Source organism: Coenobita brevimanus, chromosome 101, assembly GCF_032717465.1.
Source record: "Coenobita brevimanus isolate Jiangsu-jjx chromosome 101, ASM3271746v2, whole genome shotgun sequence".
NCBI classification, from domain to species: domain Eukaryota; kingdom Metazoa; phylum Arthropoda; class Malacostraca; order Decapoda; family Coenobitidae; genus Coenobita; species Coenobita brevimanus.
In genome coordinates this window covers 34,153,297-34,162,454 of record NC_137054.1, presented here as the reverse complement: position 1 = coordinate 34,162,454, position 9,158 = coordinate 34,153,297, and positions in this window count along the sequence as shown.

The window sequence follows — 9,158 nt, the reverse complement described above, 5'->3', positions numbered from 1 at the left end:
TGGCCCTGAATGTCTTTATTGGCGAGGTCACTGGTAACAGGTAAATTGCCGAGACAATGGCGTGCAGGGGGGGGGAGGTTATGCGGTGTAAGACATTGTCCCTGCCTGGCATCTTGCAGAGGAATAGAGGAAGGTGTCTCGTGTATACATACAAAAAATCACGCGTGAAAATTGAAAATTGTGCAAATTATGAACCTTTGCAATTGCATGACGTACAACTATGTCAACGGGACTAGCTGTGACAAAATGTTGCGACGTACCCATACATCGATGGGATGCCTCAGGTTAATATAACTTGCAGCTGCTGTGAGGCTAAATATCATGCCCATTCCTCCATTAGTCAATTACCATACCAGTGTTTGCTTTGTTCTCCCATTTAATGCTATTAAAACCAAATAGGTACAATTTACTAATAGACAGATATTGCCAGATTCGTATATTACCTTCAATGCTACTAATATTCCCATTTCCAAAAGTACCAAAATTCTCGATGTCTCACTTAACAATGCCCTCACGTGGACCTCTCATGTCAGACCACTTGCTAAAACCACCTCAAAGAAACCTGGATTAATGTACAGAGTCCGTAACTTCTTCACTGATGCCAGTGTGCTATAATTTATTAGAGCCATGTGCGTTCTCAGCTTGAATATCGCTCATCCTTGTGGAGTGGACGTGGAGAGGTTTGTTTTAAAACAACTAGACAAAATTCAGAACAAAGCCATCTATCTATCTGTCTATTGTCAGACGTCATAATCCCGTAAGGGGTAGCCGTTTGACTTTAAGTTATTTGTTTTACGGGGAGGGGCACTAACCCTCCACCAATACACTTGCTGACACATAGGGAGCATGTACGGTTAAGCTGCTGGAATTATTAATAACTCTGCTATTATAAATGATCTACTGTACTTCCCCTACAAGTAAGATGGAATGTTGCATTCCTTGCATTATTTTACAGGTATTTTTATGGAAAATGCTCAAAGTTGCGTCCATTGTGCCACCTCTCCATGCCATCGCTCATGTTACACAGGCATCTGGCAGAGCTCATGACTGGAACGTCACTCAGCCATATTGCAGAACTTCTGCCTACCAGAATTCTTTCATTCTCCGAACTGCATCTCTTTGGAACCCGCTTCCCCAAAGTTGTTTCCCTCCAAACTTCAACCTACAGCAGCTCAATTCCAACTGTTACAGATATTTTATGAATGTAGGATACCAGTAATCTGGCGTATGGATTATTTCTTTTACTCATTTGGTTTTGCTTCTCTTTTCTGTTATTAAAAAAAAAAAAAAAAAAAAAGGTGAAATCCATGTAGCTCTTTCAGTTTTGGCAAATTTAATAAATATTTAAGTAATATAGCATTTGCATATCTTCTTAATCTTTCTAATCATTTTAGCTTCGCTGCTGCTTACTCTTCCTCTGTTAGGTGAGTGCAAGTGAAGTTTTTAAAAGTAACTATAAATTAAAGCAGATTTCCTTCCTATCATCATCAAAATTTATTCTTTTGATTACAAGTGTTCTATACACATCTTAAAGTATGGTGACCGGAAATACTGCAGATTGCATCCCTCAGATTTGGTCTGACCATAACATGGAAAAACAAGCAGCAAACCCGTCCCCAGCAGTCATTTTAGTGCTGACGTATAAACACAACAGGATATCTAGTCAAAGATGTGACATATCAAATCTGGAGTAAATCGGGTGAAAAATGACGATTTTATGCTCATCTGAAATTTTAGGCCCAACTCACCTGACATTGACCCCCCTACTGCTAACTGATGTAATGAGGCATGTTATAGGATGCAGAATTGAAAGATGTACCTTCAGGTTTTGGTTTCATGTCGATATGACGAATTTAAAAGGAGTTATGGTGAATAAATGTGTTTTCTTCATTTTTTTAAACACTTTTTGGGCCTACAGCCTGGGCCTTGGCCCAATTTGACCCAAAATTTAATCAGGTGATCAGAAGGTCACAGGCTATCATCCCTGTAATTTTAATGAGAATCACACCATTAGTTATCACTTAAAGTTGTTAACGGACAGACAGACAGGTAGTTAGGGAGATAAACAAACAGAAAAGCCCAGTGAAAATAATACCTGCACCCGAGCCCCTCCGGGGCGGGGACGGGTAATTATGTTACACAGACTATCCTGTTACTCACATTCTTACAAATAAATCTAAGAATTCTGCTTTGCCTTGTATCTAGCAATAACACGCCTTTCTAAACAAATTAGGGATGAACACCATGTACATTTGGAATGCACATATGCTGATACCGTGAAATTTAGTAGAGTGAACATACCAGAATATTATCGTATCCACCCAAGTAGGTGGACCTCCTTTCCCACCCTAGGGCAGGGTGAGGAGTATCAATGTGCAGAGTTCCCAAATTTGCCCAGTTCAATGGGTTACGCTTCTGTTCGCTCACCATTCAAGCCCCTGGAACCCTGGCTTTATTTGATATGCCAAAAACATTCACCACGTTCTATAGCTTCACATAAACGAATATTATTAGAAATGCAGATGCCAGAAGAATACTGGGCCTCTTTTTTAAAGAATGTATTACCTATGTTTTGTTGACCTGTTGCTTTTTCCTGCCTGTACTATCCGCTTTAAAAATGTAACATGATTTGACTGATATATAGATACTGAACAAAGTAAGAGCAACAAACTATAACCACGTTTAATTCATGACATCCTTCTGGCTGAGCAAATTACAATTTCCACATTGTTAAATTTCTTGTATCAGTTTCCTGATCCACAGAGCATTATATTAATGTTCTCCGAATTTTTACTTTCTTTAGTAGTGATCTTATAACTAACTAACACTTATCCTTCTGATGGCTCTGTATCTATTTCTTCAACTGAAAACGCAGATCTCTTTGCTCAGACTTTCTCCTCCAATTCCACCTTAGACGATTCCGGTGCTGTTCCTCCATCACTTCCCCCCTCAGACTTCCTCATGGCTGACAAATTTTCTTCAACTGATGTATTTTCTGCCATCACTGGCCTCAATACTAACAAGGCATATGGGCCTGATGGAGTCCCTCCTGTTGTCCTCAAGAACTGTGCTTCATTCCTTACACCCTGCCTAGGTAAACTCTATCGCCTTTGTCTGTCAACTTGCACCTTTCCTTCTTGCTGGAAATTTGTTTTCATTCAGCCAGTCCCAAAGAAGGGTGACCATTCCCAACCCCCTATTGTCCAATTTCTTTAACATCCTGTGTCTCAAAAGTTTCTGAGTCAATTCTTAACAGAAAAATTTTAAAGCACCTAAGCTGTACATCTAACCCTATCCACTCATGATTCCACTCATCACCTTTCCATTCGGTTCCCGCAACGTCCATCTCAGCAGTTACTTCAACAAACAAGGGATGAGTCTATGGCACACCTGTCTGACTTGGCTCGTATCTCTGACTGGGGTATAAATAATCTTGTTCTTTTTAATGCATCAAAAACTCAGTTTTACACCTGTCAACCCAACACAATCTTCCACAGGAGTACCCACTAATATTTAATAATATTCAGCTTAATCCTGCATCATCCTTGAACATGGTGGGGTTTCATTCGCTTGGAACTTATTTTGGAAAGATCATATTGCATCTCTTGTAAAATCTGCTTCCAAGAGATTGGGTGTGCTAAGCTGACTCCGTACCTTCTTTACCCCTGCACAGTTGTTGACTTTATACACAGGTTTTATTCTCCCCTGTTTAGAGTAGAACTCTCATGTGTGGGGAGGCTCCTACAGTTCTTCTCAACAGGGTGGAGTCAAAGGCTTTTCGTCACATCAACTCTCCTCCTCTTACTGGGTCCCTTCAACCTCTGTCTCTTCGCCGCACTTTGCATCTTTATCTCGTTTCTGTCATTACTTCCATGGTCACTGCTCTTCTGAACTGTCTGCTTGCATCTCTCCACCTCTACGATGGGTGCATAGCACCCATTTAGCAACAAATTCTCATCCCTCTTCTGTCCTTCTCTCTAATGCAAGAGTTAACCATTACTCCCAGTCCTTCATTTATGCAACAGGGCGACTCTGGAACTGTCTTCCTCTGGCTGTATTTCCTACTTCCTATGATCTCCAGTTTTTCAAACACAGTGTGTCCAGGTATCTCGAAATGAATGGATATTGATCTTGGCTCTCTTTTGTATTGTTTTCGTTTTTTCTTGGAGGGAACGGTTTGCTGGCTTCGGTCTTTGGTTCGTTCTTTCTTGCATTAAAAAAATCTGAAATGAATAACTGATGGTGATAACTGGCTAAATAATGTTAAAATGTATGAATCATTCGCTACAGATTTTTTTTTTTTTTACAATAACAGAACAAAGGAAGGAAAAAGAAATTAATTTAAAAAAAAAATCAGACGCCAGATTACAAGGTTTCACCATTCATAAAAAAATCATTAACAGTTGGACTTGAGTAACTGTAGGTTGAAGTTTGGGGGGGAAACCATTCTGGGGAAGCGAGTTCCAAAGAGAGGCAGTTCGGGAAATAATATAATTCTGATAGGCAAAAGTTATGCAATATGGTAGCACATCAGTCCAGTCATGAGCGCTGCCAGATGCCTGTGTAGGGTAAGGCGTGGGGAAGTGGCACAATATGCAACTTTGAGCATTTGCCATAAAAGTTTGTATAAAATATTTCATGGGAGGCAACATTCCTTCTTACTTTTGGGGGAGTTTGTTTTGTAATAGTAAGGTTACCAATAATTCTGACAGCTTTGCTTTGAATTTTGTCCAGTTTTAGTGCAACCTCTCCACATCCATTCCACAAGGGTGAGCAATATTACAGATGAGAGTGCGCATGACTCTAGCAAATTATGGGTAACTGCTCATCAGTATAGAAGTTACAGATTCTGTACAATGATCCAAGTTTCTCTGAGGCGGATTTATCATGTGATCTAACATGTTTAACTGAGGGCTTTGTTATGTAAAACACAGAAAGTTTCAGTACTTTTAGAGATAGATTATTAGTGGCACTGAAGGTATTATAGGAATCAGGCAGTATCTGTCAATTAGTAAATTGTATATATTCGTTTTTTTAGCGTTAAATGAGACAGTGTTAGTTTGTCCCCATTCAGTGATTTTAGATAAGTCTTGATTTTTGGAAATTGCTGTACTGGGTTGAGTTACAGATATTAAACTTTGTGAATTTGTGGGCTTTGGGGTTGCAGATAAGAGATCATCAACATGAATTAGGCATATTGTTGGATCCTGAAGTTATCCTAGTGGCATGCTAGCATTAACCCTTCCATACACTGGGGCCCGGTGAAAAATCCAACCGCTCACACTCTTTCAGCGCAGGATTCGTCCAAGTGAAATCCAACCACTCGCACTCTTTTGACTCAGGATTCATCCAAATGAAATCAACTACACAGTCTTTCGAAGTAAGTTACTTTCTCTATACTCATTTCAAAGCCAAAGGTGGCTGTTGTGTATACGAGTATATACGCAACGACTTATCTTGCTCTCGTGTTCCTGAACTTGATTCTTCTGAATTCTCCACACTCTGGCTTCGGCTTTCCTGTCATTCTCTGACTAAATATATCTGTGCTGTTTACTTATCCCATAATTCTAATGACTATCAAAAATTCTTCGACTATCTTACTTCTACGATGGAACACATTCTATCCATTTCTCCTTTCTCTGAAATCTCCATTCTTGGTGATTTCAATGTTCACCACCACCTTTGGCTCTCCTCTCCTTTCACGGATCCACTTGGTGAACAAGCCTACATCTTTTCTATCCTTAATGACCTAGAGCAGCTTGTACAGCACCCTACCCATATCCCTGACCGCCTTGGAGAAAGCTCCAACATACTTGACCTCTTCTTCACAACTAATCCTTCTGCTTACTTTGTTAATCTTTTCTCTCCGTTGGGCTCCTCCGATCACAACCTTATTACCTTAACCTGTCCTATCACTCTGGTATGGCCTGTGGACCCTCCAGGGAAACGTCGTCTGTGGCATTTTGGAGCCGCAGACTGGGAGGCCCTCAGGCAGTACTTCTTTGATTTTCCCTGGAATGATTATTGCTTCCATGGCCGTGAGCCATCTGAGTGTGCCTTGTGCATTACGGAGGTTATTCTCTTGGGCATGGAAGCATACATTCCTTTCTCATATCCTTTGACTAACGCAAGAAAGCCTTGGTTTAATCACGCTTGTTCTAATGCTGTCCGCAGCAAGGAGAGGCCTACAAAAGGTACCGGAGCCAACCCACCCCTGAATCACATCATCTTTACGTTTCTGCCCGGAATCGTGCTAAGTCTGTTCTTCGCTCTACTAAAAATAATTTCATCCATACTAAATGCTCTCAACTCTCCAACTCGAATTCTTCCCGCTCCTTCTGGCATCTTGCCAAAAATCTTTCTAACAACTTTACCTCATCATCCTTCCCTCCTCTTTTCTACTCTGATGGTTCTGTAGCTATTTCTTCTACTGATAAAGCAGATCTCTTTGCACAGACTTTCTCCTCCAATTCTACCTTAGACGATTCCGGTGCTGTTCCTCCATCACTTCCCCCCTCTGACTTCCTCATGGCTGACATTAAAATTTCTTCAGTTGATGTATTTTCTGCCATCACTGGCCTCAGTACTAACAAGGCATATGGGCCTGATGGGGTCCCTCCTGTTGTTCTCAAGAACTGTGCTTCTGTGCTTACACCCTGCCTAGGCAAACTCTTTCGTCTTTGTCTGTCAACTTGTACCTTTCCTTCTTGCTGGAAGTTTGCTCTCATTCAGCCAGTCCCAAAGAAGGGTGACCACTCCCAACCCTCCAACTATCGTCCAATTGCTTTAACATCCTGTATTTCAAAAGTTTTCGAGTCAATTCTTAATAGAAAAATTTTAAGGCATCTTTCCTATCACAACCTTCTTTCCGATCGTCAGTATGGGTTCCGTCAGGGACGCTCCACTGGCGATCTTCTCACCTACCTTTCAGACTCCTGGTCATCCTCCTTTCGGGACTTTGGCGAAAGCTTTGCCATTGCACTTGACATCTCAAAGGCTTTCGATCGAGTCTGGCATAAATCTTTAATTTCCAAACTGCCCTCTTACGGTTTCTATCCTTCTATCTGTGCCTTCATCGCTAGCTTCCTTTCTGGTCGTTCTATAGCCACTGTTGTAGACGGCCATCGTTCTTCTCCTAGATCTATCAACAGTGGTGTTCCTCAGGGCTCTGTCCTGTCACCAACTCTCTTCCTTTTATTCATCAATGATCTTCTAAGCTGTACATCTAACCCTATCCACTCATACGCTGATGACTCCACCCTTCACCTTTCCATTCGGTTCCCGCAACGCCCATCTCAACAGTTACTTCAACAAACAAGGGATGAGGCTATGGCACACCTAATGTCTGACTTGACTCGTATCTCTGACTGGGGTAAAAATAATATGGTTGTCTTCAATGCATCTAAGACTCAGTTCTTACACCTATCAACCCGACAAAATCTTCCACAGGTATACCCACTAATGTTTAATAATATTCAGCTTAATCCTGCATCATCCTTGAACATGCTTGGGGTTTCATTTACTCGGGACTTATCTTGGAAAGATCATATTACATCTCTTGTAAAATCTGCTTCCAAGAGATTGGGTGTGCTAAGCCGACTCCGCTCTTTCTTTACCCCTGCGCAATTGTTGACTCTAAACAGGGGTTTTATCCGCCCCTGTGTGGAGTTCAACTCTCATGTGTGGGGAGGCTCCCCACATACAGCTCTTCTCAATAGGGTGGAGTCAAAGGCTTTTCGTCTCATTAACTCTCCTCCTCTTACTGACTCCCTTCAACCTCTGTCTCTTCGCCGCACTGTTGCATCTTTATCTCTTTTCTATCGCTACTTTAATGGTCGCTGCTCCTCTGAACTGTCTGCTTGCATTCCTCCACCTCTACGACGGGCGCGTAGCACCCGTCTGGCAGCAAACTCTCATCCTTTTTCTGTCCAACTCTCTAATGCAAGAGTTAACCGTTACTCCCAGTCTTTCATTTATGCAACAGGTCAGCTCTGGAACTGTCTCCCTCTGTCTGTGTTTCCTGCTGCCTATGATCTCCAGTCTTTCAAACGCAGTGTGTCCAGGCATCTCAAAATGATCGGATTTTGAATTTGGCTCTATATTGTACGAGTATTTTGTTTTTCTCTTGGAGTGAACTGTTACTGCGGGCTCATGGCCTTTGGTTCCTTCTTCCTCGCATTAAAAAAAAAAAAAAGTTGAGTTCAACCATATAATTTGCTGTAATTTTTTCACAACAATTTGTTGTTTGATCTTCGTAATGAACGACAAAATCATTAAAAAAGGGAATTACCATATTGTATCATTCACTTATTTTATCCAATGCTTATTTATTCACAGACATAAAAACATTTCGGCAATGATTATAGAATATCGTATAGGATTTATCTGCAATTCATTTCGTAGGAAAATGACAAAACGAGGAAGGAGCTAAAAAGGATGACTAGCGGGACCTTATTCCTGTGAAAAAGTATGTCTACATCTCTCTCTCCAATATATATATATATATATATATATATATATATATATATATATATATATATATAATATATAGAAAGATAGATAGATAGATAGATAGATAGACAGACAGATTGGTAGATAGATAGATATAGATATAAATAGATAGATATATAGGTAGATTTGTATAGCCAAGTATATTTTCTCGTAAGCAAACTGGGTTTAATGCAACTGCTGTTTCTGCAATATTTAATTTCTGCTTAGTGCTTTCGATGTGTAGGGCTAAACTACGATGATTTTTATTTACTGTAGACTTCCGAGTAGCTGTCCAAATGTTGGTGTACTTGGTAACGTTTCGTTCCTTTCTGGGAACATCTGATGGCGGAAGGAGCGAGACCTCTGTATATTGAAGATGAAAAACGTGTTAACATACGATTGGTCGGCCAAGAGCGTGTAATAGAATCATAAGTCTACATGGGTCTTTTTTGCAGTCAGTTACTGAAGTGCCTTTATCTAGATGCTGATGGGTGAGGAAGATGTTATGATTACTTTTGTAGTGATTTTTTTATATAGATCCATTCTGCAGGTGACACGATACGCTTTGAAAATTTAGTCCCCGTCATTCCTATATAGGTAAGAGGCCCAGAGTCCTCATTTATGCAAGGAAGTCGGTAGACGATGTGGTTTTCTTGCATGGACGTACT